General features: G+C 44.2%; 1 protein-coding gene across 2 annotated transcripts in view; it reads left to right on the top strand.

Annotated features, from left to right (window-relative positions):
- Nucleotides 1-9,621: 9,621 nt before the first annotated feature.
- SLC26A5 (solute carrier family 26 member 5) overlaps nucleotides 9,622-27,548 on the top strand; it is a 55,927-nt gene continuing 38,000 nt past the window's right edge. Inside the window, exons 1-2 of one of the 2 annotated variants that reach the window (XM_053252920.1) lie at nucleotides 9,622-9,639; nucleotides 10,991-11,510. The gene's annotated coding sequence lies outside the window, so the exon portion shown is untranslated. Of the gene's footprint in view, nucleotides 9,640-10,990; nucleotides 11,511-27,548 lie in introns of those variants that run through there. The other variant, XM_053252919.1, reaches the window with a different exon arrangement.

Genomic DNA, 27,548 nt, shown 5'->3' with positions numbered 1-27,548 from the left:
TTGAGCAGCTGTATATACAGTAGTAAATGGGATTCAGACAATTACTAACAGTTAGCATCTTTTCTTAAATAACTTTTGCAGCTTGTTCCTATAGTTAAGACAATTTTTCCCCCAAGATACCCTTATGTCTTAGTAAAATAACAGTCTATCAGATTGCCTCAAGGGTCCTGGTGGTGTTAGCCAGACTGGTAGCCAGCCTCAGCCTCCAAATGACAGAGGTACAGCAGCAGCTGTCAGTATTTTTTATCATTCATGCAATACACAGAGTGCCATGCACATACCACCTGCTCCACACATTTGTTGCTTTTCTTCATCCTACAGGACCAATTAACAATGATATCTGCTGATTCCAATAGCTATTGAGATATTATCCATATTTGTGGCACTGTACAGAAGGAAATGACTTGCCTAACACGCCAGATGTTGCCAGTTCAACTCCCCGCAGGTATGTTTCCCAGACTAGGGAAAGCACCTATATAGGGCAGCAGCATAGGAAGATGCTGAAATGCATCATGGGAGACAGCAATGGTAAACCCCTCCCGTATTCTACCAAATACAACCACAGGGCTCTGTGGGCGCCAGGAGTTGACTTGACAGCACAACTTTAATGTACAAAAAAAGGATAATTGGTAGGGGCTGGAGTCTTACTACTGGGTCATGAGAAGGAGGACATTTACATGTGGATCTAAAAAAGAGATCAAGGCTGAAATCCTGCTCCCCTTGTAGAAGCAGATTACAGAGTTATGCTATACAATAGCCAAACAGCGCCTCATAATACTGCTGCACTGAGCTTTAGCCATGTTGGTGTTCTCTGTCACAGTCAGGCAATTTAGTTCAAGTTGAGGCTCTTAGATGCTTTACAGCAGAGAATGATCCTACAGCCGATTCCTCCTCTATATTCTGTGCTGCCCCAGTTCCTGCTTCTGTTGAAAGTTAGGGATGTGCACGGAACTGTGCATGGGTGGCTTGAAGGGGGGGATATGATTTTCAGGGTGGGGGAGGGTGCATTTACCCCTCCCTCCGCTTTCCCCCTGCCGGCGCTGGAGTTTTGTAAGCATACCTCCCTTCTTCTTTGGCCAGAAGTGGCCGGAGGTACAGAGTGCGTGCATGTCGCACATGCACTTGTGCACATCAGATGGGCTCATGTGTGAATGTGATGTGCCCCCAGTGCTTCCAGCCAAAAAAGAAGGGGAGGCAGGGAGGTTGATTTTAGAAAACTCCAGAGTTGGCGGGGGGGGAGTGGGGGAGGGATAAGTGCACCCGCCCCTGCCCTTAAAGGCCTACCCCCCCCTCCACCGAACGTTTGAACTAGCCAGTGTTCAAACCTGTTCGGAGGCCCGTAAAAAAGCCTCCGAACAGGTTCGTGCACATCCCTATTGAGAGTAGCCTGTGCACAGGGAGAGGAACAGGCTGCTAGACCATGCCAGGATGATAGTGTTTGCTGGCATGGTTATAGCTCACCCAGCACAGGTACAGGGAAGGAAGGAAGATAGAATTCTGCCTGAGTCATATGAGGAGCTTCTTTGCAGCCTGCTCTTCACATGTACATTGCAGCCCCCAAAAAATGCTGCTCAGAAAAGCTATATTGAAGATACAGTGCAGAGAGCAATGTATCTTTTTTCTCCCAGGACAATCACTGAAGTAAAACTACAAGTGTACAATCTAAAGAAAAAGTTCATATATGCACATTTGATTTAGAGATTACAAGGTATAAAAACAATTTTGTATTGGTTATGTTAGTCTAAATTAGATAACACTAACAAAGGGAACTTTATTACATGTATATTATAAATCCTCCAAGCATCCTATCATGTTCCTTTAACTCTGAAGCCAAGCCATTTTTGTATGTTTTTTTCAGATTTTAATGCATCTGTGTAATTTTTTTTTAATTTTTGCACATACATTTAAGGTATGCAGAGCAGGTAGTTTGCATAACAATTGGAAATAGCAGCTGGATAATAAACTCAAGCTTTCTATGAATGAAATGCAGTTGTGAAATGTCAGTCCATTTCAAATGAGTGCCGAAGTGAGACAGACCTAACAGATGTCCTTTGTTTTACAGGGATATCTCATATGCCAGAACATTATGGTTCAATAGAACTTGGTAAATGTATCCAATATCAGAACATTAATGCTCCATAAAAATCTTTTCCCAAAATATTTACTGTTCCAATACACTCAGGGAAACAAAGATCACAGTCTGATTAAAGTTACTCTGGGTGGTAGCTGGGGATTTAACACAAAAGAAGAACCTGATTGTTCTGGAATGGCTGTGGGTGGTCCCCTGTGCAATTATCCTGCAGGGGTGGGGTCTGAGAGACAGTGCTTGGAAGATAGTGTGTGAAAACCAGCAGTTTGGCTGTACTTTGGAAGAGACACAGAGAGAGAGAGAGAGCACGATTTGTAAGTTGGCTTAAAGTGAAACATCTTGGGGTGCAGAGGGAGAATGTGGGGTAGAAGATCTGTTGCCTTGTTATTGGAGTACCAATTTATTTCCATTTAAGCTCTGCTTGGATATTTGTTAATAAAGCAAATATTACAAAGAAGCCTTAAATCTGTAGTGCTGTCACAGAACTTCTCACTGTCCAAGTATGCAAACATATATATACACAGATGTGTACATACAAACACATACATGCATGTGCCCTCTCCCCGCCAAACCCTGGCCCATTCTGGCATCCAGAATGACCAAGAAACAGAATTTAGGGGAGCTAAGAGTGGAGCTATGCAGAGAAAGAGATAAGTTTATTTGGCCATTGACCAGCAAATGCAAATAAGAACAAGTTCAATTCTCAGTGGCTCCTATTATGTTCTAAAGAACAAAGTAAACAAGTTACTGTTTGTTTGTTTGTTTGTTTGTTTGTTTATCATATTTCTATACCGCCTGATATAGAAAGTTGACAAGAAACAGGAATGACAAGAATATGGAACAGTTTGGGCTCCATATTACTGGTCATCATTCTGAAATTTTTTAAGAGAGTGCCTTCTTTGTCATTAACCCTGCCGCCTGTTACGATCTTCTGGAGAGGTCCAGTTATGATTGCCACCAGCTCATCTGGTGGCAACCCAGGACCAGGCTTTCTCTGTGACTGCTATGGGGCTTTGGAATATGCTCCCCACTGAAATAAGAGCATCTTCTTCTCTGTTTGTTTTCAGAAAGATGCTCAAGACTCACTGATTCTCACAGGCTTTTAATTAGAATTAATTTTAATTTGTTTTATGCTATTGTTTTTTATTGTGTTTTATGGATTTTAATCTGTGACTTTTATATTGTTTTAAATTTTGTACACTGCCTAGAGATGTATATATCAGACAGTATAAAAATGTGATAAATAAATTCTAATTTGATTACCCTGTATCCAAAACAACTTCCACTGCCAGATAAGTGATAGCACTCATCCTCCTCGATTGGCCTAAATGTTCAGAAAAATTATCTGCTCTGAGCATGGCCCTTCTTGCGAGAAAACTATCCAGGTCCTCTCAGTTTAAGGACCCTAAGCGTGGTCCTTTGAGAGTGAAAGATTTCTTAAACTGCTTTACCACACCTGAATTACTCAGCAGAGGATGTATATAACTGTAAACAAAGGTTTTGTCCTCTGTATGCAACTTCAAGTAACTGTATCAAGATTCCTTTGCGCAAAACTGTATTGAAGTTGTGACTTAGATCCTGGAAGTTTGGAGCTGCTTTCTGTACCACAAAGTACAGAAGGTATTTTCTTCTGCTCTGCCAGTCTTATGCAGAGTGCACATAATAAACTGATTGAGAACTGGAGTAACTGCATTTTCCCCTGTCTCATCTACCTTGGATCCTAATTCCCAATTAACTGCTTCCTTGTTTGGCTCCAGGTTCCAGGGAGCCCTGAGCTAACTGCCCTCCATACTTATGACCCCTGAAACCAGCACTGCTTGTTCCTCTGGGTCTGAGTTATTTCTTAACAGTGGTTGGGTCTCAAGGTCCACATCTTGACACTGCCAGTTCACTCCTCCACAATAAAAAGTGGATTATTTCTTTTGTTAAAGGGTCCCCTATTTATACAAGGATGGGGGCTAAAACTGCTCCATATCCCATGACCTCGTTTGTTTTTTTTTTTTTACAGGAGCAGATTTTGCTCCTTGACCAACCATCCTGTGAACCATAGCCTGTTATTTACTTGTTTGTTTGTTTCTTTGTTTAGATTTATATACCGCCCTTCCAAAATGGCTCAGGGCGGTTTACAACAAGATAAAAACAATTAAAACCAGTTAACTATTTTAATCAAATATATAAAAACAGAATAAAACCAATTAAACATTCAAACAGCTAAAAACCCTGGAAAACTAGGGCAACCATTTAAAAGAATTTAAAACAGTTTACAGCAGTTTAAAAACCATGGAAGGCCCGGCCAGACAGAAAGGCTTTAAGGGCTTTCCTGAAAGACAGTAATGAACTCAAATTACAGATTTCTGCTGGGAGTGCATTCCATAGCCCAGGAGCAGCTACAGAGAAGGCTCACCTCTGAGTCACCACCAGACGAACTGGTGGTAACTGGAGACGGACCTCCTCAGATGACCTTAACATGTGGTGGGGCTCATGAGGAAGTTAACTGAAGTTAAATTATTTCAGTTAACTGCAAGTTAACTGAAGCAGAAGTTAAATTATTTCAGTTAACTGAAATAATTTGTAAAGTACCCTTTTTTCTGACCAGTAGCGGGGCAAAGAAAGAACCTATATATTGCAGAAACAGGAGGGGGATTTTGCGTCTGTGAGTCCTGCATTCCTATCATGAGATCCCTCATAGCCATCCAGAGGCAGGGACCAGGTTTTGCTCCATGTGGGGTCTCCAAGTGCTGCTGCACTTCACTTTTCCTTATAGAAATGAGTGGAGGATATAAACCCAACTTAGGACACCAGTAATGTGGAGGCCAAACTGTTCCATATTCTTATGATTCCTGTTTCTTGTTAACTGTAACCTGTTTACTTTGTTCTATAGAACACAATGGGAGCCACTGAGAGTTGAACCTGCTCTTACCTGCATAGCCCCACTCCTCCCATACACAGCCTCTCTAAATTCTGTTCCTTGGTCATTCGGGATGCCAGAATGCACCAGGGTGTGCACGCACATGCATATGTGTATGTTGCATGTTTGTGTACATACGTTTACACGCTCTGAGCAGTAAGAAGTTCTGTGACAGAACTGGGCTTAAACAGAAAGAAACTGGTACTCCTACAACAAGGCAACAGATCTGCTACCCCACATTCTCCCTCTGCACATCAAGATGTTGCACTTTAAGCCAACTTACGAATCGCTTGCACTCTCTCTTTCTCTCTGTCTCTCTTCCAAAGGACAGCCAAACTGCTGATTCTCACACACTATCTTCCAAGCAATCCCTCTCAGACCCCACCCCGTAGGATAATTGTGGTGCAGGGGACCACCCACAGCCATTCAAGAACAAGGTTCTTCTTTTGTGTTCAGTCCCCAGCTACCACCCAGAGTAACTTTAATCAAAACCATTTGTGACAGACCCTTTCACAGTAATCAGACAGCAAACTCACTCCCAATATACACACACATAGAAAACCTCGTGACTTCTGTAAAACTACTTACTTTGCTTTTGCTTTTCATTTTTCTCCTTTGTCTTCATTCACTATTGCAAGTACAATGTTTGGTTGTTGTCTCACAATACTGGGAGTTACATAATCAGGTGCACAGTCACTGCACAACCCACTGGACTCTCACCAGCAAATCTTAACCCCATTACTTCTTTTAGGGGTCAAACAAGCCCCAGCTTGTGTTAGAATCTACCAATATCATGAAAGCATTCCCCACCAGTTGTACTACAAATATTATTACTACGAACATTTATATATTGCTCTTCAACCTCCAATATTTATGAAAATTTATGAAAATTAGTTCAGAAAAATCACACACATCTGCAGAACTGAAAACATAATACTTGGAACTGACTATTTCACTACTGTTGGCAATTCTGATAACTGGGGAGTTGATTCACACAATATTTTTGTTATTTGTATTTTGTTATTTGGATAAGGTTATCAGTAATTTTCAACTTAGGAAGATTTAATAGTTGTACTATACAGGTGAAACTCGGAAAATTAGAATATCGTGCAAAAGTCCATTAATTTCAGTAATGCAAATTAAAAGGTGAAACTGATATATGAGACAGACGCATTACATGCAAAGTGAGATAAGTCAAGCCTTAATTTGTTATAATTGTGATGATCATGGCGTACAGCTCATGAAAACCCCAAATCCACAATCCCAGAAAATTAGAATATTACATGGAACCAAGAAGACAAGGATTGTAGAATAAAACAATATCGGACCTCTGAAAAGTATAAGCATGCATATGTATTCAGTACTTGGTTTGGGCCCCTTTTGCAGCAATTACTGCCTCAATGTGGCGTGGCATGGATGCTATCAGCCTGTGGCACTGATGAGGTGTTATGGAAGACCAGGATGCTTCATTAGCGGCCTTCAGCTCTTCTGCATTGTTTGGTCTCATGCCTCTCATCCTTCTCTTGGCAATGCCCCATAGATTCTCTATGGGGTCAGTTCAGGCGAGTTTGCTGGCCAATCAAGCACAGTATACTGTATACTTTTCGGAGGTCCGATATTGTTCTATTCTACAATCCTTGTCTTCTTGGTTCCATGTGATATTCTAATTTTCTGGGATTGTGGATTTGGGGTTTTCATGAGCTGTACGCCATGATCATCACAATTATAACAAATTAAGGCTTGCCTTATCTCGCTTTGCATGTAATGCGTCTGTCTCATATATCAGTTTCACCTTTTAATTTGCATTACTGAAATTAATGGACTTTTGCACGATATTCTAATTTTCCGAGTTTCACCTGTAAGCAAGTTTTGCCAAATACAAAGGAGGCTTTTGTAATTTCAAGAAAATAAAGAGTATTCCTTATTTCTTTTGCAATGGTATCATTAGCCAAACTGTTGCAATGTGCTGTTACAAGTCAAGTAACAGTGACGAAGTATTTCCTGCAAGTACTGGACACATTCACTGGACTATGTCCATGGTTTCTGTTTGAGTACTGTGAAATCCAGAGTGTTTAGTATAAATAAGTGCCACTCACCTTGAACTCCTAGCTTGCTTCATTTCCATAGACCACAGAGCCCTACTGAGGAAAATATTAATTAAAAACTCAAGAAGAACATGAGAAAAATGCTGGTCAACCAAACATTCCCTTCTAAGCTCACTTACAAAGCACTGCAGCTGCTAAATAACTTGCAGGTGGTGGGCATCGGTGGGGTGGGAGCTATGCCTCCTACAATAGTGTGCTATATGCATGGAAAAAGCAGCACAAATGGAACATAGAGGTTGTTCATCCCTTCCATTTGGGGGCTTTTCCAGACATTATTTATTTATTCAACATATTTTTATACTGCCCAAAACTAATGTTTCTGGGCAGTTTACAATAAAAACAGAACAAATTAAAACATTAAAACAATTTGCAATTTAATACAATGTTACAACTGTTAAAAACATTAAAAGCTGTAAATCTAATTAATGACAAGTATCGGAAGGATGGCACTTTTGCGCATTCTTTTGTTTGACTTTCCCCCTATTGAACAGGTGACCTTCATGCCAAATGGCAAATGTGTGTTTTTGAAACTCCCCTCAGTTTCAAAGGGTGTTTGCTAAGCTGGAGAAAAAACAAATAAAATGCTCTCTTGGGATTACAGAATTTGTTGTAAGGTCAGCTGTACACAGAAGTGCACCTAGGTAATCTGGAGCCTGTACCTAAAGGCCGTTGGAAGCGCCCCCGCCCCAGCAAATTAAGCATCTTCATGCTTGGCTGGACAACCACACTACCCTGGACAGACTAAAGAGGATTGGGGGGCCCCAGGAGCTGTGGAGGCCCTGGACTTTGGCCACAAAGTCCAGGGGTAAGAATGCCTCTGGCTGTGCACAGTCCTTTGATCCTAGCCATTGATTTGCTCTTTAATAGTATCATAGGTGAGCACTTCCTAGAGTTTGTGTCAGATAACTCAAGAAGGACTGTTGTTGGCAGGTGGACAAATGTTAGTGAGTTGATAGGAAACTCAATATAAGTGAAATATAAGTTCATGTGGAAGTGGAGTTGGCATTGCAGGGTTGGGCAGAAACAGATGGCCATCAACTTTCAGAATAAACATTTCATAAAAACTCTGTTAGCTCACCTTAAGTGGTGCAGCGGGGAAATGCTTGACTAACAAGCAGCAGATTGCTGGTTTGAATCCCCACCGGTATGTGTCCCAGATTATGGGAAACACCTATATCGGGCAGCAGCGATATAAGAAGGTGCTGAAAGGCATCTTCTCACACTGCATGGGAGGAGGCAATGGTAAACCCCTCTTGTATTCTCCTGTATTTTATCTTCATGATGGTTTACAATGGACTTTATTCACAATTTCATCATTGTCTCCTGTCTGGTCCTGCCAGCACTGTAACATCTCATCTGCATTGCTAATTCCAAGGATTAAGCATCAGTCGCCAAGGAAGTCTGCCTCACATGTTGTGCTGTGGCAAACATGTCACACAGAGATGTGCTGGGGAGCCACTGCTGATACAGGTTCGCTGGTGCTTACATGTGTTATCAGATGTGTTGATTTATTTTATTGTTAAATTTATTTTATCTATTGTTAAATTTGCATACCACCTTTCATTAAAACAATCGCAAGGCAGTTTAATGTTGATGAAGTTGTTTGTTGCATGCACATATTCCATTTCTACGTATGCATTTAATCATTTTACATTTATATATTACAAACATAATGAGATGGCCCTTTTGTGAGGCAAGGTGAGGTGGTTGCCTCAGGAGACAGATTTTCCAGGGTGGGGGGAGCATCCTTAGAGTCCTCTAAGTACTGTTCTAGGAAGTGCCTTAGAACAGTTGGTTGCAGAACCAACCAGAGAGAAGGTGACCTTGGACTTAATCCTGAGTGGTGCTGAAGACCTGGTGTACCTTGTCAGAGATGTAGAACCATTGGGGAACAGTGACTATAGTGTGATTCAGTTCAACTTATACATAAGTGGAGCATTGCCAAGAATGTCCAACAGATATGTTGAACTTCAGAAGAGGAAACTTCTAAAAAATGAGGGGATTGGTAAAAAGGAAGCTGAAAGGGAAAGTCGGGAGGATCAAATCACTCCAGAAAGCATGGGACTTATTCAAAGCCACAATAATAGAAGCTCACTTGGAATGTATACCAAGAAGGAAGAGCCAGAAAAACCTTGGGAGGTCTGGGGTCTGATGAAAATTTGGGAAGGGCCAGGTCCATCCTAGCCCATGCCTGGCTACAGGGCTGGGTCTAGTCTTCTGAATCTGAGTGTCTCTGCTGAGTTTATGGCCAAGCCCAGAGAAGAACACTTGGTTCCAATTTGGTTAATTCAATTTCTTAGAACACACACACAATATGGACTTTTTAGCCCTATTTGAGACAAAATATCTTATACCTAAAGAAGAGAAAGCCAACTGAAAGCCCATGGACCACATCTGCCCCCGCTGCCTTTTGTGGCACCTATCCCTCCCTGCACCACATAAGGGGCCTTTGTGTTGTCACAAAGGCTTCTGGGACATCCTCTCATTGGGAGGGCTGCCTATAGGGGCAGCAGGGGCCAAAATGCTCCCTAGTCAAGGTCATTACACCAATACCATCACAAAATAAATGCTGGGTGTCCCCTAAGCAATTTAGCTGGGAAATGGCTGCCACAGCCAGAGGTGCACCTAGGTAATTTTGGAGCCTGGACCCAAAGGCCATTGGAGGGCCCCCTCCCCTGCAAATTAAGCATCATCATGCTTGGCCAGGCAACCACAGCACCCAGGACAGACCAAAGAGGATTTGGGGGGCCCCAGGGGCTGTGGAGGCCTTGGACTTTGGCCCCAAAGTCCAGGGGGTAAGAACACCTCTGGCCATGGCCATCCCTCCATCAAGCAGTTGACTATCACTGACCCAAAGCCTTTTTGAGAGAGGCTTCCTGTTTGAAACAGGTGTTGGGCTACACTCCAAAAGGTGCATCACTATTTAAACTGGAGTGTGTTCTAAAAGGTGACCTTAAGTGGCTCAGTGGGGAAATGCTTGACTAACAAGCAGAAGGTTGCCAGTTCAAATCTCCGCTGGTATGTTTCCCAGACAATGGGAAATACCTATATCAGGCAGCAGCGATATAGGAAGATGAAAGGCATCATCCAGGGGCATAACTATAATAGGGCAAGGGGGGGAGACAGTTGTCTGGGGGCCCACTGCCTTGGGGGGGGGGCCCCAGAGGCAAGTCACATGACTAAGTCCCCCAGCCACGCACCCTCCCGGGCTTCCTTCAGTTGTATTCATCCTTCGAAATTGATGTGAGTGTTAAAACCTGGAGCTACCAGAACAGCATGTCTTGCTCTAGTACCATTAAATGACTTGCTCTAGTACCACTAAATCATCCACAATTTACAAAACCTTTAAAAAAATAATTTAGGATGATGTTCTTAAGACTTAATGAGCTGAGCTTTAGTGGGGTGGGGGGGGGCATTTTAAAATCTTGTCTCTCTGGGCCCACTCCAACCTTGCTAGCCCCTGGCATCATCACAGACTACGGAGGAGGAGGCAATGGCAAACCCTTCATGTATTCTACCAAAGACAACCACAGGGCTCTGTGGGCGCCAGGAGTCGAAATCGACTTGACGGCACACTTTACCTTTACGTCCTCTAAACTTCGCATATGCTTAACAGAAGCACACACGTGCCCTTGTGGGAGAGCCTTGTGGAGCTTTAATTTCGTTGGCTGGTTTAATCTCTCAGGGAGATCGATGTAGGAGCTCATCCTGGCACGGCACTGCCCAATTTAAACGTGTTTTATTGGCATGGCAAGTAACTCCCACTGGTTTATTTTCTTCTCAGTACTTATCAACCACGGCTTTTCCATCCCCTCTCGCCCTCTCTCTAACAGTTTTAGTGCAACGTAACCAAAGACAGACATATACAGTTCCGCTTTTTGTCTCCAGCCTACTGAACGTCCATGGAATTGCCTTGCGAACAGCCTCAGCCACACGTCAATGCCAGCAGTGGCACGTCAGCTGCAGAGGTTCGCGGCTCGCGCAGTCTCGAAGGCGGCGAAGAGCTGCCTTTTTGCTCAGGCCCGACGCGAGAACAAACCATAGCAACGAGGGCAGTTAGACAGCCCTCAGGACTGAGCCCCGCCGGCTGACGATATTGGGGACACCTTTTCTCGGATTAAATCGCACCGATGAGAGCCGCCTCGTTGCATGCTGGGGCTTGTAGTGCTGGGGTGCTCCGTGAGCCAAGCATCTGAATGGAAGCAGGAACTACCAATCCCAGCAGCTCCTGCGAACGCAGACTACAGCGTACGAAGCCTAAAACTGCTTAAGCCCTTTTGAAATGCCCAATTTTGGACTGCCGGGTTCCGGGAGGAGGGGACTTTCGGCTGCGGCTGGAGAGTTACTTTGTAACAGAGCGAGCTGCGGCGGCTACTGGGCTTGACTGCGCTTAAGAGGCCAAGAGAAGGTGAGCAGCGCGTGGCCGCCGGTCTCGCATGACCGAGCATCGCGGCGCGTGCAGTCCGTGCGCAATGACTTTCATCTTTTTTGGAACTGTGAGAGACGCCAGCCAATGGGGGAAGGCGGCGGGTTGGGAAGACTCCCCTTCCCTCACCCTAAAATTCTGATTTGTCCGTAAATCTGGGCTGAGGAGGGTCTTCGACCTGATTGAAAGGCTGCTCGTGGGGTTTAGGGGGCAGCCTGTTCTTTCTTCCACAAAAAGAAAAAGCACAGGTTTGGGCTGTGCTTTTCTAGGAGGTAGGAGTTGCTGTCTTCCTTTGTACGGCTCCTGCTCGTTGAACAGCAGCTTAACACACACCGAAGTTCAACAGGGTGAAGCTTTTTCTAGAAAAGGGATGCAGAACGCGCTGCTTGTTTAATTTCTGAATGCCAGGCTGCTCTTAAAGGCACAGGAGCAGAGCCAAGTGACAAACCTAAATGGGAGAGAGAGGGAGGGCATCATGGCCTTTTCTTTGTATATTCAATGATCCTCAGCCCCTAACATCTGAAGGCAACATCTGAAGGGCAGACAATCTTGGTTTCCAGAACCAAGACAATCTTGGTTTCCAGGTGCCCTCTGAGCTGGAAGCCTTTGGCCTTCTCTTGCTAATGGGCAGGATGTGTGTGTGTGTGTTCTTCTCTGTTCCTCACATTTTGAAAGATGTTTCAGATGCCTTCCTGCCCTTTACATCGGTGACTTCCAAGCTTGTTTTGGAATGGGATCCAGTAACAGAATATTTGTCTCTGTTAACTGATTTGGCTCGTATAAAACCTCTTACCCAGAAGTTACAATAAGCTCATTTCTTGTTTCTACCACTCTGATCATCCCAACCACCAACAAGCCTTTTATAACCTGTTGGAAAGCTCTTCAACCACCATTTGGGATCCCTGCCTTAAACCTGTCTTCCACTGCTGCAATTCTTGCACCAGCTCCTTTATTATTCTTATTAATTATCTCTCCCCTCCTTCAATTTACTTTCTCTAACTGATTTCTGCACTTTTTCTAATCCTTCCATTGCTCATTCTTCCATTTGGTGGGCCACTGTGTGACTCAAGATGCTGGACTAGATAGGGCTTGGGCCTGATCCAGCAGGGCTGTTATTATGTCCCACCCTCCCTTCTTCATATATATTTTTGAGGTGGGCTTAATCACACTTTATCAAAGGGATAAGATTGTTATCGCAGTACAAATAAACTGGCTAGCTAAGTAATCTTCTGTACTGACATGTATAGAGGAAAATGAAGGTTTTGGTGAAACTTGTGGCCAGAATTCATGTTTTATGGCTGCAACTAAAGATCTGTGTAGCACCAGAATTTCAAACTGAACCAGAATTCCAAACTGAGCAGGAAACCAGTTGCTCACCCACTGCAGTGGATTATCTGAGACCTTCTGTTTTTTCAAATCCTGCTATCACTTCCCCTACATTACTCTGATTGCTTCCTGAATTTTACTTCTGGTATTCTTTGCATTCCTACTTTCCCCAGCAAGAGTGCTGCTGCTAATCTTTTTCTTCCTTTTCCCCTTCCTTTTTTGACTAAAATGTTTTGTTGGAATATTTTGGGTCAAGTTAATGCAGTTTTAATTGTTTGTTTGTAGTATGGTGAGGATGGGGGGAAACAGTGTTGTGCTTCTTCAGTTATGGTAGTACACAACTAGTGTCAAAGTTGTTTTGTTTTTTAAAGCAAAAAACGAAGCTTTATGTGTTGAGCAGGGAAGGGATATGGGCAGTTTATAGCATTCTTCATTCTTATGGCTTCTGTCCAAGGTCTCAAAGCCTATGCATACATTAGGAAATTTGTTTTAAGAGTGTCTGGATTTGATGAGGTTTGTACTTTTTTGGAGTGATCAAAAAATCTCCAGATATTCAAGTAAATAGCATTGGTTATAAGGCTATCAGCTAATACTGATAGCAGGAAGCATCTGCTGGACAGTTCTCTATGGTTAAGCAAGGTTAGTTTAGCAGGAATTTATTAATGTGTGCTTGCTTACAGCACAAAAAAGATTGCAGCACAAAGCATACTGATGAAGCACAATAAGAACAAGAAAATCCTCATTCCTCCAAAAACACACTTTACCCAAAATCCATACAAATCTAGCAAATGAAACTTGAGTTCCTCCCCCAAAAGAGGCAAACCAGGGGTTTTATCTGTATCAGCCACCCTACACATACAATAAATACATATAGCGTTATGGTAATTAATGTTGTTAGTGTATTTACCTTATGACTGAAGCTTGCTTGACATTTTCCAACTTTTTCAGAAAATGGGGCAGATTCCTCCTAGAAAATTTTGAAGCTCTTCTCATGATCCGTGAGAAAAGCTTCTGTCGGGTCTGCAGGGAGAGCGAGCTAAGCCCTCTCTTCCCGCAGATGATCAGAGCGCAGCCCTGGGTGGCCAGATCGGCTGCCCACACAACTGCTTGCTCCATCACAGAGCCAGTAGGGGCTGCAGGGATCGGGGGGCAGTTTGGCCCTGGAAGTCCCAGGATGCCCCGTGTGAGCATGCAGGGCATCCTGGAGAGACCCCCGAGGCCGGGAGGCTGGCTGCAGCCTCCTGGTCAGGGGTCTACTCGTGTGTTGCCGTGTGCCACGGCGACACACAAGCAAAACAATGAGGTTAACTGAGCGCTCCGTTAACCTCATTTAAGGGGAGGGGGAATTAGCGAGCCCGGTGGTTCCCATGATCCCTGGAAAGTGGGCTAAGCTCCCTTAGCCTGCTTTCCAGTGATCGTGGGAATAGCCTCACTATATCTTTGAGTTAGGCCAAGCCTTTCAATCTGCTCTATGGGCTACTTTTTTCTCCCTGCCCAAGACCATGTGGCAGGAAAGAATGGGGTGGGCTGAGAGGGCAGTATCAGACCAATTGAAATCTACAGGGGAGATGACACATGGTCCCACCCAGCCTGGTTCCTGGCCGTGTAGGAAGCAAAGGGGTTGGCTTGATTCCTGGGAGGCTGGAGAAGTCTCCTACCTATCTAATGGCACTGGCTTCTGCTGCTTGCTCTGGGATAGTGGAGTGAGTGAATGAGGCTTTAAATAATGGAGGCCTTTTAAAATAATTAATTCGAGGCATAGGACCAGAGGTGCACCTGGGTAATTTTGGAGCCTGGACCAAAAGGCCTTTGGAAGCCCTCCCACTGCAAGTTAGGCAACATTTTCTAACACCTAGGTTCTTGAGGGCACAGACCACACCACCCAGGACAGACTAAAGAGGATTTAGGGGGTCCCAGGGGGTGTGAAGGCCCCGGACCTCAGCCCCGAAGTCCAAAGGTAAGAGCGCCTCTTCATAGGACCATAATATTCTGACTGTATTGTCTGGTACTTTGCTGTCAAGTTTCAGTCTGGTGAAGGAGCGAGAGATATTTTGTGGGGAGCACTTGCTATATTTTGCAGTCATCCCTGCAAAGCATTTAGATTTTAATGCGGAGATTCTGTTGATAGGAAGATTGTTATATGTGAAGTGTTAGTCATTACCTTGACCTTTATAGAGAGAGATTGTCATTATGCAAACAAGGTTATCAGAATTTAGTACAGGAAGTACAGCAAGGAATCCAATTGGTCTTCCCTCTCTATGCCAATATTTGGACAGTGACATCATTTCAAGGATGTACCTGGATGCACACTACCTGTCAGGTGTGGTGGAATCCTTGAAAGCATGTTCCTGTCTCTTAATCGTGCACAATTAGGCAAAAGGGAACATGGGATGCTGGTAGGACAATCTTAGCAGGGCTGTGCGGCAATTCTAGAGAGGATGCCATCCTATAGTTCTAGAAGCAGACTGAGGAAATACAAATATATCTTTCTGAGAGCAGGATGAAATGTGTCTCCAATTTCAATCCAGAATAAAACCTGTGCTTTAAGTATCAAAATTTGTTAAAACACTGAGCTAAAGGGGTACATATTTTATTTCTGGCAAGTGCACAGATAACCTTAGCATGATCCCATCAGTGAATAAACCAAGTATTGACTCTGGAATGTTAACTTGACTAAAAGCTTCATTTGCTTTATGGCCCTGCCAAGCCAAATGGGCTGGTCAAGTTAGTCTTCAAGCCAGTGTCAGCATGAAGAACATCATGGAACAGCTTTGGTGTTCCAGAAATGACAGAAGAATAGATGAAAAGTCAAACACTCTTTTCTCAGAGGGGAGCTTGCAGGCCATTTGTGTTGAGAAATGGCGCCATTGGTTATCTAAATGAACTGTGGGAAGGCTTAGTTAGTGCTTTGCTGTGGTGCTCAGATTATTGAACTGTTTAATCAACTTGGCATGTTAGGATCATGTGATCCAAAAATGGGCATTAGTGACCTTTTAAAAAACTGTTTCTTTGCCAAGAACAAATATATACACAGCTGATAGCATGCTGGGACTCTGAGGGACAGAAACAATTGAATTAAAATCGAACTTTAGAAGTGAATATGTGTTGAATTAGGCATGAAATTAAGCATGACATATCAGTCATCATTCAAATGCTTGTTGATCCCAAACATCAATTACACAGAATATGTGGTAGGCATATGGCAGAAAATGAGTTTATTTTTTTAAATTCCGCTGGGTCAAGCAGGCCTGAATAGACTATAGTTTTTCTCACAAAATAAGCAGTTCTGAATATTCAAGTGTATCATAGACAAATGTCCCTTTAAAGATTGAAGAAAATTGAGTATAAACATTCCATTAACTAATTCTGTGACCGGCTCTAACAGACCCAAATCTGTTTTATTATCTGATGACCTAGGTGGACCAGTGGGCAGGTTCACACATAATGCAGAACTTACTTACAAAGTCGGTAACTAAAAACCATAATCTTCTAAACCCACATCAAGGCAGGAACATCATGTTTGGGTGGGGATGTAAACCGACTTCTGTAACCAAGATCTGAAGTTGGCTTAACAAAGTAGGTATGGCTCCACCTCAAGTACGTGTTAAGTCTGAACCCATGCTCTTCATGAACTTCTAGTTCAATTGAGGTGAGCCCACCCCCTTTGCTTTTGGAACCAATGTCTGTGAAATGGCACAGTGCAGGCTGGGATAGCATTCAGGACCTTGCTATAATGTCCAGCTGGTGGCATGGCTTTGGCTCAGCTCAGCTACTTCCAACAAACCAAAATATGTGATCATCTGCAGTGCCAGCCTCTGGTGCCCTCCATATCTTAGGCTGGGAGAACATCAGGTGCTGTGTTATGTGTGAACTCGGCCTATGAAAGCTCAGGTGTTTAAAATAAACGTTTTTTTAATTAGTGTTAAGATGCAAGTGGATTCTTTCCATATATTTCTAAAATTCACTCTCCCCGCCTTTAGTCTTAGTCAGTGTGCTTTTTTTTCTGAAGCTGACCCTGTCCTCTGCCATTTGAACTGCAGTTGGCACTCTATTGGTCTTTACATGTAGTTCAAATACATTATTTCAGATGTTATTATTTTAGAATGTTCCCTAAACCTTTTGTGCTGTTTGCTACTTTGAGTTTTTCTGATCACTCTTGATAATTTTAAATGGAGTGCTGATATGCAGCTCACCGTTATGAGGGCAGAGCAAGAGCTCCATCATCGCAAGGAGCCATTACATTTACTGCATGTGAGGCTTGCTTTGCAGCTATGAGTGGTCGGAGAGAAAAGTAGTTTTCTCTTCCCTCCCCTCCCCACAGAATCTTTTTTCATGTCCAGGAGTCTGTCCATGAGGACGATGCTCCCCTCAAGGACATGTTCTTGGACACAAAAAGAGCTTTTGTGAGGAGGGGAGGGAAGCAAAAATCACACACACCCCGCCGCCCATCTATTGCTGTGAAAAAAGGCCTGCACAGTTAGTTTAGTAATGAGGATGGTACTTCACCCCCTATAAAGCTGTGCAGTATGTCGGCCATTGACTTTGATTTGCTGATTTTAGTTGCTGTTTCTGCTTTAATTGTAATTATTTGAATTACTGTATATTTTAATTTTGTAACCAACTTGAGTTCTCCAGGAAAGAAGTGGTGTATATATTTTTAAGCATTTGTAAGTAGTTTGGTTGTTCTGGGCTTCCTGTGCAAGAGCTCTGGGATAGCCATCCCTTAAAGCAGGGGTGTCAAACTGTGGCCCTCCAGCTGTTGTTGGCCTACAACTCCCATCATCCCCAGTCACCATGGCCAGTAGCCAGGGATGATGGGAGTTGTAGGCCAGCAACATCTGGAGGTCCTCGGTTTCACCCCTGGCTTTAAAGATTCTTGATCTGTTTGCTCAGTCAGGTTCTCACCAAGCATTGAACTGACTGGATGGAAAGAGCCCCTGATTAACTAGGAGCTTTCAGTTGCTTCTGTGTAGGTTGGAGTCAACTACAATATACAGAATGGCATGGAATGCACCCCAGAAGTGCTCTCAAGACCCATGGGCTTGTTGGAATTTTGCTTCCCTTTCAGCAGCTCCCACTGAACCCTCAAATGACTTCTTAAATGTTCTGGAGTTTAAAAATAAATAAACTTTATGGAGCTTTTAATCAACAGTTCCAGAATTTGGCTCAAGAACTACTACAGATTACCCCTGGTGGTGGTGTGGTGTTTTTTAGTTTCCTAAGGATGGAGGTTATTTCTTCTTCTTTAGTTTTCTTTTCAGGATTCCTTATGCATTTTAAAGTGGAGAGAGTTTAAAAAGTAGTGTGTGGGAGTTGGGTGAAAGTTGTTGAAAGGGAAACTCTTGGGAAATTTCCTTTTATATGCATGCCTTGGTTATTACCTTGTGAGGAGTTCAGAGTTCACAGTAAGCGCACACTTCAAAATAGTCCATGATTGACACACAAGAGTGAGCAAGGTTAATTGTGGGATCTCCTGCCTAAGAAAACAAGGGCCGCTAAATTGGACTAAGATCCCAGAATACCACATAGGTGTTCTTGGTTATGTAACTATGCCTTGAGGGAGAGATTGTATCGCAGTGCAGCTGTGAATCTTCTAGGAGTCCTGGAAAAGGACAGTCACCAGAGCAGGAAACTGCTACAGTGAATCAGAGCACAAAAGACGTGGCTTGGGGTAAGAATCCAAGGGTTTGCAGCAGGATTAATTTTTTTCTGACTTTTTCTGATTTATAATAATAAAAATAATTAATAATTTCCTTGCACCCAAGAAGTGATGTTGATAGGTTGTACCTGCCAAGAAATGAAGGTGGACGTGGGATGTTGCAAGTCAAACAATCTGTTAAAGAAGAAAAATGAGCATTGGCGGAATATGTCAATGAAAGCCAAGAAGAAATGCTACAGGAAGTGAGACAGGACTATTGAAAATAAATGAAATGAAGGATGAATACAAAAAACAGCAGATGATGAATCGACAAGAAAAATGGCACAACAAACAATTGCACAATCAGTTCTTTAATGACATAGAATTAAAAGTCGACGATAACACTGCATGGCAGTGGTTAAAGAAGGGGACATTGAAGAAAGAAATGGAAGGTCTCATTTTTGCAGTCCAGGAACTATCACTACGAACAAATGATATAAAAGCAAAAATTGATAAGACTCAGAAAGACAGTAAGTGTCAATTATACAAGGAAACGGATAAGACGGTTGAGCACCTTGTATGTTGTTGTAAGAAAATTGCTCAGACTGATTATAAGGAATGACACAACAACGTCCACTGGAACTTTTGCAAGAATTACAAATTGCCAGCAAGCCAGGATTGGTGGAGTCATCCAATTGAGAAGGTCATAGAAAATGAAGAGGCAAAAATCCTTTTGGATTTTCGAATACAAACTGATAGCCATTTAGTGCACAATATGCCTGATCTGACAGTTATTGAGAAGAATTAGGTTCTGATAATTGATATTGCAATCCCAGGGGATAGACGAGTTGATGGAAAACAAATGGAGAAAATAATGAAATTCAAGGACCTTCAGATTAAAATTGAGTAGCTCTGGAAAAAGAAAACAATAGTGGTGCCAATAGTTGTTGGTGCCCTTGGTGCAGTACCAAAAGAACTTGAACACCATCTCGACACCTTGGGCATCAATAAAATTACAACACATCAACTACAGAAGGCTACTTGGGACAGCATGAATACTACAACAATATCTTTAATTTTTCATGTGGCCTCCCACACGACTACCAGCTCCATCACAAAGCCAGTAGGGGTGGTGGGGATTGGGGGCTGCCTGGCCCCTGGAAGTCCCAGCATGCCCTGTGTGAGTATGTGGGGGCATGCTGATCCCTGAGGCCAGGAGGCTTGATGGAGCCTCCCAGTCGTGGGTCTCCCTGTGTGTTGCCACAGCGTGGAGTCTCACAACCTGAAAACCTGGATTAGCGGAGCTTTCTCTCCGCTTACCTGGGTTAAGGGGAAGGGATTTTAGGCGGGCTAGCCTCCAGAGAACCACTGGGCTTGCCCGCGAGCCTGGTGGTTCTCACGACTGCATGAAAATGGGTTGGGCCGCATTAGCCCGCTTTCGCTCAGTGGTGTGAATAGCTTCATTAAATCATAACAGACCAAGAAAGGGGTAAGGGGAAGAAAATACAAAATACAATACAAAACAATTTAAAAGACATTTTTAAAAATCAGTTAAAATCAGATCAGAATTTAAAAGGCCTGAGTGAACAAAAAGGTCTTAATTGGAAACACTAAATAGACTTCAGGGATATTTAGCACTCCAGCTGGTGGGCATTGAACTATAATGCCCGTTATCCCTGACCCCAGCCACAATTTATTTTGGCTGGAGATGATAGGAGTTGTTGTAGTCCCAACAACAGCTGGAGTGCCAAAGGTTGCCTACCCCTGAAACATTTGCATTCTGATCATTGGCCATGACTTGCACTGCCATAGAGACTGCCTGTGGCACTGTGGACCAGTCGAAATATGTGGGATAAAAGAGATCTGGTCTAAACTGAACTGGGGCATGGAGAGGGAATTATTAATTAATTGATTAATTGATTGATTGATTAATTATGTGCCCTACCTTTTATGCACAAAGGCTTTACATTTGGACATAAATAACTTTGGCTAAGAGCCATTTACTATGCTGGCTAGATCTTAATGCAGCTTGTGCTCCAAAGCCAATAATGAGTTCATTAGACATCGTATGGTTTTTCTAGCCCAAGAATGTTGTTAGCAGTTGTTAAACCAGATGGCATTAATACTTCAAAAAAGTTCTCTGCCAACCACTGTTAAGTTCTTCTTTGTTATGTTTTGCTTTACTTGAATGCAGGAAATGGTACTGTATGCATAGTGTAGAATATTATCTTCTATTGCAAATTAGAAGGGAAACAATCTTCTGTGCCTCTGGAATCTATATTTTTAGGTGTGCATCTAACTTTTTTTCTTTACGTGTAAGCCTAACAATGTAATGTATGAATGAGACAAATCTTAAGTTGGAAATGTAATGATCAAAACAAAGGCATTCATTAGAGAGCCAGACTTTGTAGGCATTCATTAGACTTGGAGGATATTTTGTAGGCCATCTAGTCCAACCTCCTGCTTGATGCAAGAAATCCAAAGCAAGAGCGCCCCCAACAGATGGTATACCATCCTTTGTTTGAAGACCTCCAGTGAAGGAGAGCCTGCCCAGCCCCATACGTAGTTGATTCAATTGCAGAACTGCTTTTATCATTAAACGGTTTCTCCGAAAGTTCAACTGACGTTTGCCACTCTGTAATTTAAGCCAGTTAGTTCTAGTTCTGTCCACTGAGGCAGTGGAGAACAAGCCTTTACCTTCTATGTGACAGCCATTCAGGTTATGCTATCATGTCCTCCCTCAGTCTTCTCTTATCCAGCCTAAACATACCCAGTCCCTTCAACCTTTCCTTGTAGAGCTTCCCCCCCCACACACACTCTTGACCCTCTTTGTTGCTCTCTCCTTTGACTTTCTGAAGTTTGTTCAGAAACTTTGTTGTTCAGAATTGACTTTCTGAATTCAAACCAAAGGTTTAAAAAAATGCTTTCTTTGTGGGATGTTTCTGGCATTTTTCTTTCAGTGCTTCCATTTCAGAACTGCTCTAAATTGTTGAATGTTGCCATGTGGCGATACCTCCATGTAGGTTTCTCTTGTTTTGGTAAGCAAATCCAGTTTTAAAGTTTGAAATTAATTAAAATTGTCAATAAATAACCTGTACTTAACTGGCTTTTGACAAATCGTATATGCATTAAGAAGTATTCTGTTTCTTTCTCTTCTTTAACCTTGTTTTATTTTGCATTTCCTACTTGTTTTATTTTGCATTTCCTACTTCCTCAAACAATGTGAAGTTCCAGGTAGCGCTGCTGGGTTTAGTTTTCTTTGGGTGGGAGAGCACTGATCGCATATCACATATTCTTGTATGTTTTCATAATATTTTCTTTATTATGTATCAATCTATGGGCAAAGCAAGTGGAGGCAAAGAGGCCCTGCTACAAGGCAGCAGAACTGCTACTTCACACTTAATCTCTAGAGAGAATTCCTTCATCTCCAACGTATCTCCAGCCAATTCATAGCTCTTGGCTATGAATTCTTTCTTCCAAGAAGCAAACTACTTTCCCCCCCTCATATTAATAGCACCTCTCCATCCAGGTCAAGGAGTGTCTCCTTCCCCCATCAGTAAAGGTAAAGTGTGCCATCAAGTCAATTTTGACTCCTGCGCCCACAGAGCCCTGTGGTTTTCTTTGGTAGAATACAGGAGGGGTTTACCATTGACTCCTCCTGTGCAGTATGAGATGATGCCTTTCAGCATCTTCCTATATTGCTGCTGCCTGATATAGGTGTTTCCCATAGTCTGGGAAACTTACCAGCGGGGATTTGAACTGGCAACCTTTTGCTTGTTAGTCAAGCATTTCCCCGCTGAGCCATTAGGTGGCTTCCCTCATGAGACTTCATTCAAAAACACAGCATCATAATCAGGAAACCAGCCTTTAACCATTAGCTCCTATTGATGGAACATCAACTGACTATTCAGAGCTATTAGCTTAACAACAAAAAAATACTTTGCCAACAGACAGAACAATATTTTGTCCTTTGTTTTGGGAGCTAGAGGTGAGCTCACTCAGAGATTTGCACAAGTAGGGCTCTCACCAAGTGATTTTTATCTGCACTGTATATACACTCTATCTAGCACTTCAGGCTGATAACAGCAGTAAATCCTATTAAACCATGACTTTATCAGTTAGATTTAGGACCCAACAGTTCTTAAGTCGCTTGTGCTCAGTGCTTACATACACTCAATAATTCTTATCTGGCAGATAAGAAGTATTGTTGAAGCTCATAAGGATGTCTCTTCAGTTTTCTCTATTATGCCTTGAGATTGCCCAAGAACAGCTTTTCATTGGTTACATTTTCTCTCATGGGAATACAGAGAGACTGGGGATCGGGGTGGGGGGTGGAATCCCATACTAAAACCTTTCCTGTTATGCAGAGCAGCAGCAGTTTAAATACCCTTGTCATTTCCCAGTCTATATACATACAGCAGTTGGGGAATGGGGAAATACACACAAATTGTTATTTTAAAAACCCTTACTCTTTGCAACATAACAGAAGGTTGCTGCCAGACCTGGATGTTGCATTATTATTTTATATATAGTCTGGCAATAAATCTTGCCCATGTCATGTAATGTGACTGTGTGATATAATGTGTGCTCCCACTGAAAACCCAGGCCCAAATAATGACAGGACATGCGTAGTTGGAAAAAACTAGGGCCACTTTATTGAATCTTTACAAAACTTGCAACGAGGAATCTTAACTAAAGTGCGGGTATCCCCTATGTGGGTCAGTCTCATAGGAGGTATGCCCACAGAAGGGCATACAGAAGGGTGAAGGACTGGGCTTTGATTTGGCTTGTTACCCAGTCCAAACCTCTTCTCTACCACAAGGTTACCCCCATCAAGGAGATACATACCAGTCCACTTTGGCCCATGTCGTGAGGCACTGAGCAGCATTTGCTGACATGCATCTGAGTGGGAGCGGATCCAGCCTGAGAGTCACAAGATCACCAAGCCTTCCTCTGTATTCCCACTCACCATAACGGCCGTCCAGCCCAACACCAATGTAAATTAACCTACCCTGACTTTCACTATCCGCAAAGTGACCAATTAACCCCAGGGACTGCCTCAACAAAATCAGTGAGAAGTAGGTGAAAAAAGGCCTCAACATTAGCCAATCAGTTGAGACCCAAAAAATTCCTACTTGGCCCTGATGGTGACCAGAATATCCCTCACTGAGTCCAAGGGTGGGTGGGAGGGTGCCTGCCCATAGAGCAACTGAAAGACAGAGCAATGGAGCCAACTACTAATGCAGCTACTCCTTGCTAATATGGCAGCCCACATGACTGTCTCTTGGGCTGGGCCCACAACTCCACTCCCCACTTATCCCATGTCCCTGCTAACACAGTGAAAGGGGTGGGGAGCTGCTAAGAGTGCACAACTCAAATGCCGCAGTGGGTCGAACCAACCATACTTGGTGTGTGGGGGCAGAGATAAGTTTTTAGGGCATTGATTATTGAATTTAAAAATTAATTTTAAAAAATCATATTATTATTAAGGCGATATGAATATACTAGTTGGCCTGGATGCAGAGCATCTGCACCCCTAGTTTGGCCCAGCCGTTTTCTCCCGCTTACCGCCCACCCACTTGCCTTCCATCCCTTCTCTCTTCCAGTCCCTTCCCCTTCCCCACCTGCCAGCCACCTCCAGCCGGCCTGCCACCACCTGCTCTCACCGGCTGCCTCCTCATGCCAGCACAGCTTTGCCCACTGGCCGGCCGCTTCCTCATGCCGATGGGGCTTTGCCTGCCGGCCAGCCGCCTCCTCACACCTCCTCTGCACCCGGCCCAGCGAGGTTTGGCCTCTCTACTTTCCACTGCCTGCCCAAACTGCTGGCTGCCTCTGTATGCAGAACTCTCACGAGAGTTCCGCCATGCATGTGAGTTCCGCCATGCATATGAAAGGTCACATCTATGAAAATTAAATATATAGATACACACACACACACACATTACAAGGGGGCTCTGAGCATACACAGAACACTTTCCCCCTCGTAGGGGATGGGGTTTTAGTTCCGAGACAGAGCCCCTGCTTTGCAAGCAGAAGGTCCCAGCTTCAGTTCCTCAGTAGCATCTCCAGGTGGGACTGCACCAATATTCATGTACTGAACACAGATGGCTTCACCCCTCACGGTCCCCCCCCCCGGCCTCCTCGCTACTCCTGCTACTGCCACTCACTTTTTTGCTGATCCATAGGGCTGTTTCCTCCCTGCTGGCAATCACTCACCCACCACCCACTTGCCACCCGCACTGGCTCCCATGTGCTGGGAGGCAGCCTCCGCTCACCCCACTCCAGCCAGCTCTGATCACTGCTGCTGTTGCTGTGGTCAGACCGAAGCAGATGGGCTTGGGAGCCGGTATGAGCAGTGGGGGAGGCAGTTGGCAGCAGCACACTCACACTTGCAATAGTGCATCACCTTGCCACTGCTACTGCCATCCGCCTGCTCACTCACCAGAGGGTGTGCATGCACCTTGTGTCTCCTCGTGCTAGTGGTGTGCGCAGAACTGTGCCTCTGTGGTTCGGCGCTGGGAGGGTGGTTCTATAAGGGCAGGGGTGCACTTACCCCTCCTGCCGCTTTCCCCCTGCCAGCACTCCTTTTTAAAGGAGTTTTTGGGGCAGCAGCGTACCTCCCTGCCGCCCCTGCCCCTGTTTTTGGCCAGAAGTACCATGCGCACATCGCACGCACGCCCAACATGCACAGGCACAATGTGCGAACAGTACGTCCAGCCACTTGCAAAAACAGGGGCAGGGGCGGCAGGGAGGTATGCCGCCACCCCGAAAACTGCTTTTAAAAAGGAGCACCGGTGGGGGGAAAGAGGTGGGAGGGGTAAGTGCACCCCCCTTAAAGAACCACCTCCCAGTGCCAAACCACCGAATTGTGTCATGTTCAAACCGGTTCAGAGACCTCTACAATTGCCTCTGGACCAGTTCGTGCACATCCCTACCTTGTGCCTCCCTATGGGCTCAGGAGCTAGGGTGAACAGTGGGTGAGGCAGGGGGATGGCTGGCAATGGTGACAGCAATAGGAGCTGGAGGAGAGCTTGCCAGAAAGGGGAGAGCTGAGGACTGCTTCCCACTGCCCAGGAGGCAGTGCGGCCGTGAGCGGGTGGTGGGAAAGTAAGTGCCAGCAGGGAGGAAACAGCCCTGTAGGGTGGGGGGAAAGTGCCCACAGGCCAGAACAGCCTGCAGGCCGTATGTTGTATAGCTCTGCTAAGAGGCATTCTGCAGGCTTCCACCACATTCTCCATGTCCATGAGCACATGACACTCAAGACTCATCTTTTCAAAGTGAAAATCACTGATATGCCTTGCCTTCAGGTTAGCATCTGACTTCAAATAAGGCTTGATAATAGAAAGGCACTTTTCATCAACAGCAAACCTCTACGTTAGAAACTTAAAAGAAACTAGCATTTCAATCTTGATTGCTGTTCTGTCTCTCTGGTCTATTTAATTGAATTTCTATACCGCCTGATATAGAAATCTCTAGGCGGTGACACATTTGAGATGTTCTTTGCACCCCTTCCCGATGGTGTAGAACTTCAGTTGGATCTCTGTCAGATTCCGTTGGATCTCTGTCATCAGAGCATTTTATCTGCTCTTTTCAATTCTATCTAGCTTTTCAGCCCAACCTCCAAGTACTGGTGACTCTTTCAATGTGTGCACATTCTTCACATTAGAAGTAAGCCTGTCTATATCTGCAATGATAACCGAAACTGATTGAAGGGTCTGGTGATATCGGGAGAAAACAGTGACAGCAGTAGTCAAGAAAGCCAGCAGTCCAAGGTTCTCAGTGCTTGTGAGGAAGTGAAGAAAGCCTTTTACTGACATTTCTCTTGTGTTTTGGAAGAACACAAGAGGTGGATGCAAGGATGTTAGAATTGTAGTGAGAAGACTGGAGGTGAGTACCATCTGGGACAGCCTCGCTAACCTGCCCCTCCCCTCCTCCATTCGCCCTTGCCACCACTCCCTTGTCGTGGCTCCTGCTTCCTTCACTGCTGCTTCTTCAGAGCCACTTGCCAGCAGCCCTCTGGGCCTCTCAGAAGCGGAAAAGGCCCCACTTTTGTGTGCAGACAGGATTGGGGCCTTTCTCCTTCTGAGCAGCTGGACATCCTCTGGGAATGGATGGCACACAGTCTGTTCCCCACGGCTCTCCAGCCACTCAGAAGGGGAAAGGTCCCATTCCTCTCTGCACACAAAAATGGGGCCTTTTCCACTTCTGAGAGGCCCAGAGGGCTGCTGGCAAGCAAGGTCAAGGGCAGCAGGAGCACGGAGGGTGGAAGGAGTGGCAGTAAGGGTGGCAGCAGCTAGCCCATGGTAAGTGGAGGGAGGAGAAGCGAGTGAGATGTCTGATATCTGTGAGTACTGAACCATTTCTGCTGGTACTTGCTTGAGAGCCTAGTCTTAAAAATTATGTGAACCTTTTGCTTATATGATTCATTTTGTTCTCGGCAGCCATGGGTGAATAGCCCTAAATTTGTGAAGAAAGAGCACACTCCAAACAGCGGTTGAAAAATGTGACTCATTTCCACAATTCCATTACTCACTGTCTGCCGTGCCAGACAAGGGCAAGGAAGGCAAGTTCAGTTTTTTAGCTCTATGGACACAGGATTCCATGCTTGGTCCACATGCCACTCTTGAACCTGGTATTGGCAGTTGCTCTGTCTGCAGCTAGAGAGGACATGAAAGTGAAAATCTTTTCACACTCTGCTTTTCCTATAGTATTTGAGCATGCTGACTTCTTGGCAGCACATGTGCCCTTTGTGCCTCCCTCTTGTGCCTCAGCAGTGCCAAGGAAATACTGTTCTCCCTCCCCTGTTTTTGTCACTCCCTTTGCTATACATTTTGTCCTTTTGAGTCCTATCTACTGTCCTTGCAATGCAGAAACAGAGCAAGACTCTCTTTGAAAATCTTGTGTACAGTTCACTGTTGGTCATGCAGAACAATGCACTCAAGAAATTCATGGTAGGTCTTTGGAGTGAGGTATCTAAGTTTGTTGACCCGAATATTTTTCAGTCCCTTCCCATTCATTTTGAATCTCTGCCAGAGTGCATAACTAGGACATTTGGG

The sequence above is a fragment of the Hemicordylus capensis genome, chromosome 5 (genome assembly GCF_027244095.1).
Source record: "Hemicordylus capensis ecotype Gifberg chromosome 5, rHemCap1.1.pri, whole genome shotgun sequence".
Lineage (NCBI taxonomy): Eukaryota > Metazoa > Chordata > Lepidosauria > Squamata > Cordylidae > Hemicordylus > Hemicordylus capensis.
The sequence above is the reverse complement of the archived record's forward strand: the minus strand, read 5'-3'. Positions and strand labels throughout refer to the sequence as shown.